Source organism: Leuciscus leuciscus, assembly GCF_965113295.1.
Source record: "Leuciscus leuciscus genome assembly, chromosome: 20".
In the NCBI taxonomy this organism is placed as follows: domain Eukaryota; kingdom Metazoa; phylum Chordata; class Actinopteri; order Cypriniformes; family Leuciscidae; genus Leuciscus; species Leuciscus leuciscus.
This window is the reverse complement of record NC_138744.1, coordinates 17,367,104-17,379,895: the sequence shown is the minus strand read 5'-3', so window position 1 is coordinate 17,379,895 and position 12,792 is coordinate 17,367,104. Positions and strand designations below refer to the sequence as shown.

Genomic DNA, 12,792 nt, shown 5'->3' with positions numbered 1-12,792 from the left:
AGATAGTAGTCTTATATTTTGATAATTAAATACAATTAAATACAAACAGTTCTAAAGCAGGATAAAACCTTGTATGTGGTTCATTCACTCGCTTATAATGAATAACGCGTTATGGTTATGTGTTATGGTTATAACAAACGGTGTACGCACAGAACAGAGGAGCGGGGTGAGCAAAGCTCATTATCATTTAAAGACACATGCACTCAAACGGCGTGCTGAAAACAGAGCTGTGTTTGACCAGGTAAAATTTGTGTTTTCTTACAATACTAATAAGAATTTTTAATTAAAGTATATTACAAACTTTTAATTCAGACCCTAATGAATCATATTAGCTTGTACAAAAATGGCATTATATGACCCCTTTTAACAAGAATCTCTTGTTTTCATTCTTGCTGTTACTTTTACTTCTTTAATACTCAAGTACAATTTTAATGTGGTACTTTTTTACTTTTACTCAAGTAGGGGAGACCGGGGACAGTTGCAACATGGGGATGGTTGCAACATGTCATTTTTCTCCAATCAGAAACAAGCTAGAGTGATGACACTCATACTGTACATGCACAGTTAGACCCTCCCCCCACTAAGAAGACAGTAGACATATTCAACATTTGGGTAGTTGACAAATGGCCAAGAAAAAGTACTTTTTTTGGAAAACATAACTTTTTAAGAAAAAATACATATATTTATGGAGTATGAAAACTGTAGTTTCAGAAAATAGTAGTGGTCACTCATTTTGTCAATGACTTCACATATTTTTTTCACGTTTTCACTGAACAGTACTGTAAATGTGTCCTATGGTGTGACATTTAAAAAGTACTAAGAAATTATATTAAATAACATAAAAAATACTTGAGACAGAATTGTTCACATTATTAAAACATTATTTTCTTAAAGTGATATTTATTTTACATGAAAGTACTAATTAAAATCATTTTCATCATGGATAGATGAACCTGATAAACTTTTCCCTACAAATGTCAATAAAACTTTTTCGCCAACCTTACAAAACTGTTTGAAATTGTACCTATTTAAGAGGAGATATTATTGTAACTCCCCTAATGCCAAACTTTACTCTTTTTTTTAAAGATATTTTAAAATAAGTATATTTTTCTGTTGTTTTATGTTTGTCACACCATAGGACAAAGCGTCACACTAAAGGACAAAGATAGTCATTGCATAAAAAGAGTCAGAATATATAGTGTTTATTGTAACAATAATAAAGGAGGACATTTGTTTTTTTGTTGAAACTTTATATATTCGTTTTAAAAGCTTGTTAAGGAGGTCTTGTCCTATGGTGTGACAGGCCAAAGCGTCACACCAAAGGACATTTCCTATGACATTTTCTGTCACACCAAAGGACATTTGAGCTTTTGTGGCAGTTAATAACCATGCTAATACTAGCTGAACTGTTATTAGCAATTGGCATGATACATTTGCATAATATTACATAGTCCTGCTGTCAAAAATACAAATTTTAATTAAAAAATTTAATTTAGGAGTGTAACACTAAAGGACAAAAAAACTTAACAACTTCAGTGGTCTGAAAACATAGTTAAATATTTGAACAATTCTGAGAGAAATACTTGCCATGTGCACTGCTCATGGGCTTCATAGGGGTCTTCAGTCACATGACCTTGAATGGGGTCTTTCAACTAAATTTAGTTGTCCATGATATTGCCCAACTTAATATCAGGTTATTGCATAACACCAAAGGACATTTTTTTCTGTGACAAACTTTATTAAATTCCTACACTTTTAGAAATGTATGTATAGGAAACGTGATGGCCACTTAGTGAAATAGACACTTGCACAATTATGCCAGGAGTGTTCATTAAGATTTTCTTTATTTATAAAAGTTAATATTTATGAAATAATGTTGTCTACCGTCACACCATAGGACGATTTTGAGATTTGGCTCAAAGTTGAAAAAAATTAAAAATAACTCAGGTATTTAAACAACAAATTCATGTAAAACAAGAAAATGTTTAACCATTTATAGTATTCTAAATGATGAAAATGTGAAATAAATGATTTTTTATCTTCTGTGACGGTGAAAAAGCCACGTCACCTCAACTACCCACTTGCTGCTGCATTTATTGAACAAAACTTGTTTTGGAGGTATGAAAGTAAATTTTTTCAAGAGATATATTTTTTGTCATACTGTCCAGACATTTTGTATGAATTAATCAAAACTTACTTAGTTTGAATTATTGTTTTGTTGACTTCTAAGTGACATGGTTAGCATGCGTCAAAGTCAGTGTGTCTAGCAGGCGTATGATGTTCTGTCATGGCTGATAGGTTCAGGGACGTTTGCAACAAGTTATAAATTGCATGTTTAATAAAGGTTTGTTGCATTGCAAATTGTTCAATTCTTCCTGTCTGACACTGAAATATGGAGAGAGAGATTGAATAGCATCTGTAACACCTGCACACTGAATCTATGTAGGCCTATGTTCTACACATGAACAAACAAAACTCAATAACAGTTATTTGATAAATATGACTAAATAAATAAATTATAGGCTACAATAATATTATTGAAATGAATAATACTATAATATTATAGTAGGCCTAAAACAGTTAATATTTTCAGAATTATATGCTCATTGAGACAAAAAGCTAAAATTAAAAATGTTGGTATTTTAACGTGTTGCAACCGTCCCTGGGTTGTGTCAACCGTCCCCTGGGTCGGGGTCAGTTGCAACATCTGACTTCTTCCATTCAAATGAATACTGTGAACGATATGTCATATATAATCATCTTTAAATGGTATGGGTAATTAGCAGACAGATGCAAGTTTAATATATACAAATTTGGTTGGTCTAGTCCAAATAGTCTCTGAGTAACTGAGAGAAATGCAAAAAGTGTTGCAACTGTCCCCGGTCTCCCCTACGATTCTGGCCAGATACTTTTACTTTTAATTGAGTAAAATTTTCCCTCAGTACTTGTACTTTCACTTGAGTAACATTTTTGAGTACTTTTTACACCTCTGCAAGAGCCTGAGACGAGGGCTGCGTTCCAGAACTTACAGTCCAAAATTGTAATGCCTTTCACTCGCTAACTTCCCTCCATCTTGTTCACTCGGATGCACGTCATTGCTTACGTTGCATGAGTGCCCACTACTGGCGGAACCTTTGCAATGGGCTAACTTGGAACTTTTTTTCCCCTTACGAAATTGTTTAATGCAGCATTCTATATGTATATAGGGGGTTTGGTTGGTTGGGGAAAATTGACACAGACACAAACACTTAAAGGAGTCTATCTATCTATCTATCTATCTATCTATCTATCTATCGTGAACATTCAAAAATGTGAACATTCAAAAATGTGAACATAAGCCTATCTCTTTAAAAAAAATAAAATAAACGAATTTAAATCTTTTTAAAATTGACTTTTGCAAATAACCTTTGTTAAATTTATAGAAGTATTTGTTAATATTAATGGACCAGAGCTTAAATAGTTAAATTTTTTAACTAACAACTAAAAAAAGATTTATAAACTAACAAATATATTGCTCATTCATTGTTCGTTAATGTTAGTTAATACATTTATATGATAAACAAATGCGCAGCACTTAAGGGGGTCGATATATTATATTTTATATTACATTATATTTATTTATAAAAATATTTTTTTTTGTCTGGTTTTTAGACATCTGGTTGACGCGAGTCACGCGACATATTTCCCGCCGTGCGCTCTCTGTCCGCTAGTGCAGAGCCATAGAGAGAGAGAGTTGCGACACTCTTTGATGTCGCCGCTATGGCTGTCACGTGGTTCATGTAAGCCCCAATAGTTCCAAAACGTACGCTGGCTGTCATGTTCTTCTATGGGACAGACAGCAGCGATTGCATTATTGAACGGTAAATATAAAATAAAACACACACCCAAGTACTTTTTCAGCTGTTATTGCATTATTGCATTTTGTTAATGTCAGTTTTGCATTTGGAGATAAGTTTTAAGCTATATTTTTGGAGGGAAAAGCTTAGTGTTCATGTTCGCATGGGTAGTAGCACTGGCTTTAGCGGCTCTAACTTAACTTTTCCATATCATTCATCTGATGATGGACGTCTCATGATATTTATTTTAGCACAACTGGGCTGTATTAGGCTATTGATTCCCGTGATTTTGCTTATAAATTTTGATTCAGCCATTAGCCTACCTTCGTGATCACGCAAAGAGGTCTGCCGTGGCGGTCCGTTCAGAATTCGCTTAGAAGCTAGCTCACTTCATCTGATGAAAGTGGCCACCCCCAGGACCACAACGTGAAACATGATCATGTTAAGATTAAGAATATTATTTTAAGATTAAGCCATACACATTATCAAAACTATAACAGATTAAAAACGAATTTAAGCATGGCTGATACAAATGAAGGTTTTCAAATAAAATATTTTTTATTAAACAATGACAGACAACAAAAATGTGTGCTTGTGTGTGTGAACAAGAAAAACAAAAACCAGGGGCAGGTGATCCATGAAACAGACAGGACTGGTGATGGCCATAACAATCCTAAAGGTCCAGCATTGTTCTCACAAGCCGCTTCACTCAAGACAATAATAACATAATGAAAAGTTAGTATATCCCAAAAAATTAAATTAAATAAAAGTTGCTATAAAGGTGGTAGCGATTCATTACCGAACTCTTAGCTGACGAAGTCGCGCTAGCTAACTAACGTTAGCTAGCAGGCAGTGCTTGAAAATTGGTTGAAACAACCAACATAAAATATAAATAATTACGCTGTGCATGTACAAATGAAGACCAGTATAAGCATCGCAAAGGGCCTCTGATACAATATAGACAGTTGACAATTCAAAAGAGGTCGATATTTCGGCAACTTAACTCTGGAACAACTCGACGCGCAGCAATGTAAGTGAATGGTGTCCAACGCCCAAATGACAGTGTTTGGAACTATTCCGATCTTCATATCCCGGAAGTAGGCGGTTAAAAGCGCCGCCATTATTTACAACGGAGGTCTATGGGAGTGTCGCAACTCTCTCTCTCTATGACTCTGCGCTAGTGCTCGTCTGTATGTGACGCAAGTGTTTGTTTGTGTGTGAGTGTGCGCGCGTGCATGTCTAAAAGTGGACTGGAACGCAGCCAAGATAATTGTCTCATAGTCTTGCGTCGGCAGACTTTCAGATAGCAGATTTTATTGCCCAAGGACCGTGGACCTTTTATTGCCCAAGGATTGAGGACGTCTGACTGACATGCAAAGACACCAATCAAAGTTTGTTTTGTTCAGCATCATGTTTAGGGAAACTCCTGAAGTGTTGGCCATTTTGTGTGCCACATGCATCAGACGTTCAGCCAACCAGTCCGTGGCTGACACTAATTGTCTCCTTTCACACACACTCAGCTGTGTTTCAAGCTTAGACGAGCTTATGTGAGGAGGATTTTAATTCATCCTAATTCTGATTGTTTTTGCCAGTGACCCTTTAGCCACAATAACTGCTAACATCCAACATATGACATAAATAATGTAATGTTAGTATATATTTTTTTCTCTTGGAGTTAATTAATCTGCTATCAACTTTGAAATAACGCAGAGGCCAGCACTCTCTGCTCATCTTTTGCAATTATCACAGAAATTCATTAGTGTCTTTATAGCATCTAAACCATTTTAAAACAAGCACATTCTTGTCCTTACTTGTTTACCCTGTTAGTTATGTGCTCATTTAGCTGACTGTGTGTGCCAGATGCCACCCATCTGTACATCTGAAACGTGCAGTGGTCCAATGACCTGGGATTCTTTTATCCAACAAATTATATGAAACTTAACACTTAATATTCAACAATAGTATTGATCTGCCTGCAGGTAACAAAACAAATATCTTGGAATCCTTCTGTATAACATACCTCAACAAACACGATGACATGTTCACATATGCTGTTTAACAACAATCTGCTTACCTGAATAAAGTGTATAACCATTTAGCATATCTATTGCCTTTTATCACATGGCATGGAAAAATGTATGATACATGTAATAAATCCACTGAGGGCATCTGGCCAACCTTACATTCCAAAAATACAATAAAAAATACAGGTGCTTTTTTGGCATGTATGGTTCCATGAAGTACCATTAACATTCACAGAACTTTAACATTGCACAAATTGTTCTTTGTAGTGGAAAAAGGTTCTTTGGGTTATTAAAAGGTAGGCTACTGCAGACTAACAGAAATCTGTTCTTTAAGAACCTCAGGTTCTTTAGGGAACCAGAAATGGTTTTCCATTAGCAAAGCTATATTAATAGCTTGTAAAAAGCCCCAGGGCGGGGGTGGAGTTTAAGTGTGGATTGCATTACAGTCCGATTATGCAACTCTATCGCATAACAACATCAACAACACAGAACTGCAAACAAGCAAAGGGAAGAAAAACAACTATATTTTATATTTCTGAACAGTGGATTAGGCCTACTATACATTTCAGATAAAGAGTTATGTGGATTGCGCTTATCTGAACATTATCTGAACGTGGATAGCCTACTATAGCATGGTAAGACAGTGTGCATTTTATTGAACATTTCACTTGACAATAGTGTATTCAACTACTCGGATTTTGCAACTAACTCGGATTTAAGTCTGTGTGCTCTTAACTTAACTGGTTAATTATAAATCTGTCTTTTTTAAGTTATACAGCTTACTTCAAATGCAAACTAAATGCATGACATTACTTTTTGACTATAGAAAACAACTATTTTTATGAAGAACTTGCAGGATGTTTACATAATGCACACAGAAACTGCATTGCACTTTTTATGCTCAGATTATGTCAAGGTATATCTATTAGGTCCATAAAAGCCTATTTGGGTACAAAACAAATATTGTAAAATGTTCATTATACAGTAATTTGGTTTGTGGTAAAATCAGATCTTATAATATTTGATCCACATTTTCCAGAAATGTACCAAAATGTAACTGGCAAATATGCATTAGGTTAATGTACAAAACCTTCTTTTTTTTTTTTTTTTGGCCTTCAATGACAGGATAGAGGGACATCTTATAGTCACACATTTGCAAATTGAAAACACTCTCTTTGCACATTGATTTATGTTGTATTGGACAACAAAGAATTTTCTCTTTTTTGAGCTGCTTGATATTACTATGATTTGGTGTGGAAGGAATTAGTCAATGACTTTAAATGGTGTCCATTAAAGAGTAGATGGCATATTTTACAGTTCATTTCAGGAGGAACTTTGGCTTTTACATAGCTGTAGTAAAAGGTCAAATATGACTAACTCTTCCTGCTGTACTTCGCTAACACACATTCTCAACATTGGCATGGACAACAGATGTTGGTGGGAAGGGAGCTATATTAAAATTGCATTCTCTCCCTGAGGCAGAGAAGAGGGAAAAGAGGTGTGAGAGTGATGTTCTAATGCCACTTTCTGTCAGACTTCCTCTCTGACTCATGTGCTAGTAGCTGGTCATAAGACCAAATAATAATATATTATTATAGAATCAGTGAGCGGTTGTAATTCTTGCTTTGAATGTACAGTACATTTAAATGTGTTTGATAGTCATAATATTTCTACATCTGTACATGAAAACAGCACTGGGACTTTTCACTTTTCACACGATTGGGCTAATAGAACCTAGACAAATTTTCTCAGGGTAAAAGGAATAGTCAACACCTCCACACACAAGGCAAAGGAATCGGATGTCTTGATACTTCTCGGAAGCCACTTATCACACATGCAACAAGAGCATACACAGGCCAATTTGTGGTGAAGGGGGAAGTGGAGTATATGAAAAGGATGGATGACTCAGAAATATGGACAGAGGGTATTGCAGAGTCTTTTCCATGCACTTCAGCATGCCAAACAGAGAAAACAAATGTCAGTCAGAAGGGGTTCTAACAGTGGAGCTTTCTTAACTCCTTACTTGTAGAAAATAGAAATTGGTGTGTTTTTTTTTTTTTTCTCTCTGGCATATGTGTGGCTGAAGTAGCCTAACTAAGTTATTACAATTCACTCTTTCCTGCATGATATTTTGTTATACGATAGCTGAGGTGACACATGAGGTGATCTTGATGGAATGCGATTGGCTCCAGCAGCAGTAAAGGCATCCTTCCTTTCTAGACAGTTTTTGATTCTTGGTAGCTACAGTACAGCTGTGACCTCTGAGAAGAGCTTGAACTTCATGTGCCCTCCTCTACAATGCAGTAATGTTTGTCTCTATTAATATGCTGATGGACAATAGCTGTTTCAGGACTAAAGGTCCTTGAAATCCCTTTGAAATCATGATGAAGAATACATGTGGGGTCATGGAAATAAGTCATTAAAAGGTCAAATTTAAAATGTTGATCTTTTGTTGCTGCTGGTAACATGTAAACAGACCAATCATCTGATCAACACTTTCCCAGCAGACACATCTGTGAGAACTCGGGTTGTAAAACTAGCCAATTTTGTATTGACAGTGTTAAATGAGCTGGAGACCTCAAAGACCAGTTCAATGTCAGACAAACCCACCGTGTGCATACTTGTTATCTGACAGATAGCTGAGATCACATAATGAGTTGTTATCTCATCAGCTGTTGTTATCAGTTGTCAGTAACTGAACAGACTTGACTCACTAACATTTAAAATGGTCCATCAGCAGTCAATACACCATCACAGCTCTGCTCTTGTCTTCTAAGCTGCTGAACTACTTTGTAAAATTATCTCAGCTGTATAGAGAAATCAAACAGTTACTTGATTCTAAACATAGACAGCAGGGGTTTTCAGTGCTTTCAAGGCAGAAGTCATTGCAAAGAGCATATGATGCAGTGCATAATGCTTTCACCTAAGGATACAAACATCATAAAATCTATAGCAGTGCAAGTTTCACTTCAACAAATGGATAGCACATTGATATAAATCAATTGCTACAGTACAGTCTAGTGGGAAGTATACCCATGTCAACAAGATAGGGACCATTTCAATTCAACCCCTCCAACATTACTCAAATTAAGTTAATGTAGATTTACAACATTAGTTTTTTTTTTTTTTTTTAACACATTTATAATTGAGTCCAGGTTTGGAGCAGTGTCAATGCAGAGTGGATTTAACTACTGCATTAGATGTGTGTACTCATTGGCAAAGCATTTCATTTCATTTTGGAAAAAAAGCAGTTTAAAAAAAAAACGGGCTTTTTCTGGGTTGTACAGTTTTTGCTCTAGCACACAAAAGCCACAGTGCTGGTTAGTCCAGCACATCCCACATGCTCACTAAGTGCCATGCTACTTACCTAGTTGATAAAACTTTTAGCCATCTGTGCACATTACAGGCAGACACATGTCGCATTAGATGACTAAAAATGACATAGTAAGTATATAAATTATTGTTTCCTCATGACTTTAGATGGCTAACAAATGTGTTTTTCTTTAGACATAAAACACTTACATTGACAAGCCATTGTTTCTCACAGTCAATGACGTTGTCTTTAAAGTCATACAAAATATTAAAGAGAAATTGTCCATCATTCAGTCTCTTTCCTGTTCATTGCAAGACAACAGATGCTCCTAATGTCAGTTTGATTCCCGAAAAGAATTTTATTAACTCTTTCATTCTGAAATTTTCCTCAGACCCTCAAGCGGCCTCCTTGGGTGCTCTTGGCTGCCTCGTAGCTGGTGCTAATTCCCATCTGTGCCTAGCTGTGACATTAGGTGCTTTAGCTTATTTCACCTGTAGTATCTTTGCTCATTGATGCCTGTTATTTTGGAGCATTTCGCTGCCTCCTCCTCCATAATTTTTTTCCTTTTGAGTCTGACCTTCTCAGCGCCACCTTTCCCTTTTCTTTTTGGCCTTTCCATCATTTAGACTCACACACTGTCTGTTAAAGGTGCTCTAAGCGATGTCACACGTTTTTTAGGCCAAAACATTTTTTGTCACATCCAGCAAACATCTCCTCACTATCCACTAGCTGCCTGTCCCCTGAACACACTGTAAAAAAACGCGGTCTCTGTAGACAGCCCAGGCTCCACAAATGGCAAGGAAAAACAAACTGGCCCAGCCTTGGCCACGAAACATAACAAACAGTGTTCCAGCCAATAACCGACAAGAATGATTTGGGGGTGGGGGTTGGGGGGTTAGTGCGCGTGCACATGAAGGGGGGTGTGTGGGGAGTGGAGGAGAGAGAAGCATGAAGAGGGAAGTTAGCTGTCCTAACAACAACTTAAAGATGTCCTAACAACAACTTAAGAACAACAAAGAATAGGGAAAAGGAGAAGGAACGCGAAGTCCCGATTTTTACATCGGAAAAGCGTTCAAAAGGTAGCGAGAATTCCGCCGGCAGAAGGGCTTCCAATCCGACATTCAGGTGGCTCTTTTTTTGCTGGACAGGTGGGTAAATCCAGTTTGTTTTTTCTAAATGGTTCATGACTGTTTCAGGAAGCACGAAAGGGAGGAGGAGGGAGGGTCGAGCTAGGCTCCATTTTGTTTGACAATACTTCGAATGTCAACAAGAAGTGACGTCACCCAACATCGCTTAGAGCACCTTTAACGTTAGACTTCCAAAACGTGACAAGGAAAAAAAGAGGTGTTCGATGGCTTTATGTCATAGGCCGACAGACTATGCCATTTGGGGAGGGGCCGCTCACTGATCCCCCTATATTTTTGAGAATCCTAATCCACTTCGTTAGTGCTTTCTGATTAGCTAATAGCCTGTGTTTCACATAAATGTGTTTTTGCAAAACGGATTTAAATCCGATCTTCAATTCCCGCGCTATATGCAGATTTGCAGAGTGTACGTCATCGAAAGCAACAGATATGAGCTGCATTTTTATTGATCATCCGCTAAAATTTCAAAATTAAAGACCGGAATAAGAGAGCGGCAACAGCCCTTGTAATATCATTTCGATTCTTTACTTTTAGTGATGATGATTGTGTATTAAGCGTCTGCGATTTACTTTCACTTTGATTTGAGATATTTGCACGTTGTCTTAATGAAGAAGCTCAGCTTCTCATCTGCGGTGATGCGTGTTGCAGTAGCGTCGTCATATTTTGCTATAACATTAGCCTATAACATGCTCTCACACGTTTATTTATTTTTTAGCACTTTTGGGAGGAGTAAAATTTACATATGTGGTTTCAACAACCAGATGCATTTACACTTTTCCAGTTTCATCTGGAATGTGGCCCAGACCACGTTTCGGAGGGCATTTACACGGTCTTTTCACGATCGGATAGCTATCCGGTCACAGAAAACGCATGAAGTGGCCAGGTGTAAACAGCCCCATAGAGTGAGCATGCCATTTAGTATTAAGTATTTATACTTAAAACTATATTAGTTTTTCTCTGCACAGAGGAATGGAGCTTCTGGACATATCAAATTTGGTAAAGAAAAAAAGATTTTACAGATTATTTAATGCTGAAGCAATATAAATGTATTTACACAGGAATTACAATCACGAGGGGGAAAGAGAAGAATGATTTCTATTATAGTGCATGCCATGCACTAGAAATCATTTTCTTTCTTTTTTTCTCGTGATTCCACATCTCCTGTGTTCTTTGGAAAAAAGTCTTAGCTGGTTTGGATCAATAGAGTAAGTAAATTATGACAAAACTGTATGTTTTGGCCTATATTAGGACTTCCACAACCATATTGAGAAGAGAAGGGAAACACATGACTGCATTTATTTTTTTTAAAGGTCCCATGACATGAAATTTTCAATTTCTGAGGTTTTTTAACATTAATATGAGTTCCCCTAGCCTGTATATGGTCCCCAAGTTTCTAGAAATTTCAATCGGTATAAATCGAGCTTTTCCTATCTTTCTCTGCCTTTGAGAAAATGGAGGCTCAATCAGGCTGATCTTGAATCCCCTCTTTATGACGTTACAAGGAGGAAATGTTACCTCCCCTTTCTCTGCTTTGCCCGCCCAGAGGATATTTCTCGCCCATGAGAAAACGAGCTAGGAAACAGGAACGCGCACGCGCGATTTTAGTTTGTCCACGAGAGACATAATGGCTTTTGAGCGAGCAAAGCATAATAATTGCTCAATAATTGGATGTACAAATGAACACTGAAGGGTCAATACAAAGCTGGGCTTGCTGAACGTCTGAAACTAAAGTCTGGATCAATCTCTTTGGCTCAGCTACACACCTCGGACAAGTAAGTCAACTAATGATATATAAGTGTGTTGCTTTACTGTTTATGGTTACCTAGCTTGTTACACGTAGAATGTGGCTGTCACATGAGCTATGCAGTTTATGTGTGTGAATACACACACTGTAACGCGAGTGTTGTACACGTCTTTGTTATTTGGATAACCGTTTTCCTGTTGGTAATATGGCGCGCGCGATATCCGCATTTCAAGATCGCAGAGCTTGATGTAATTGTAATAAGATAAATGACAGACGTTACAGATCTCTCATGAAAAGGCAACAGTAGGTTCGCGTTAGCTACATGATGATAACTGTAAACCATCCGAATAAAGTACCGTATCCAAACATAATATTTTAAACTTACCATTCGGAAACGTCCTGCTGGAGCTGCTGAGTTGCAGCTTCTCCATCTGGATCAGATTCTGGGTCAAACTGAAATGCTTGAACGACTGCGTGTCTTCGTGCCATTGCAATATATCCAACATAAACAAACATGCGTGGTATCGTTGCGCAAGATGGTCAAGGCCACGCCCACCCTCCACCTCTCTCCTCCTCATTATCATTTAAAGCTACAGACACCGAAACGGCCTGTCTGAAGGAAGCTCATTCTGGGACTGGTTTGTAGTGGCTATAATTCTGCACCGAGGCTGAATTTTTGGAAAGAGATTTCAGATACAGTACTAGGGACCACTAAGGTCTATATTAAAGC

The 12,792-nt window shown here is 37.2% G+C and overlaps 1 protein-coding gene and 1 long non-coding RNA gene across 6 annotated transcripts in view; one reads left to right on the top strand and one right to left on the bottom strand.

Moving 5' to 3' along the window:
- LOC309483821 overlaps window positions 1-12,792 on the top strand; it is a 172,667-nt gene that overhangs the window by 93,385 nt on the left and 66,490 nt on the right. For all 3 annotated transcript variants that reach the window (XR_014200652.1, XR_014200653.1, XR_014200654.1), the window contains exon 4: window positions 6,271-6,495. This is a non-coding gene — a long non-coding RNA (uncharacterized lncRNA). The remainder of the gene's footprint in view (window positions 1-6,270; window positions 6,496-12,792) is intronic.
- The window catches only part of LOC309483810 (uncharacterized protein), a 107,535-nt gene that overhangs the window by 38,305 nt on the left and 56,438 nt on the right, over window positions 1-12,792 (bottom strand). For 2 of the 3 annotated variants that reach the window (XM_082149839.1, XM_082149838.1), the window contains exon 9: window positions 6,265-6,482. The exons of the other annotated variant lie outside the window; for it this stretch is intronic. The gene's annotated coding sequence lies outside the window, so the exon portion shown is untranslated. Of the gene's footprint in view, window positions 1-6,264; window positions 6,483-12,792 lie in introns of those variants that run through there. 3 annotated transcript variants of the gene reach the window in all.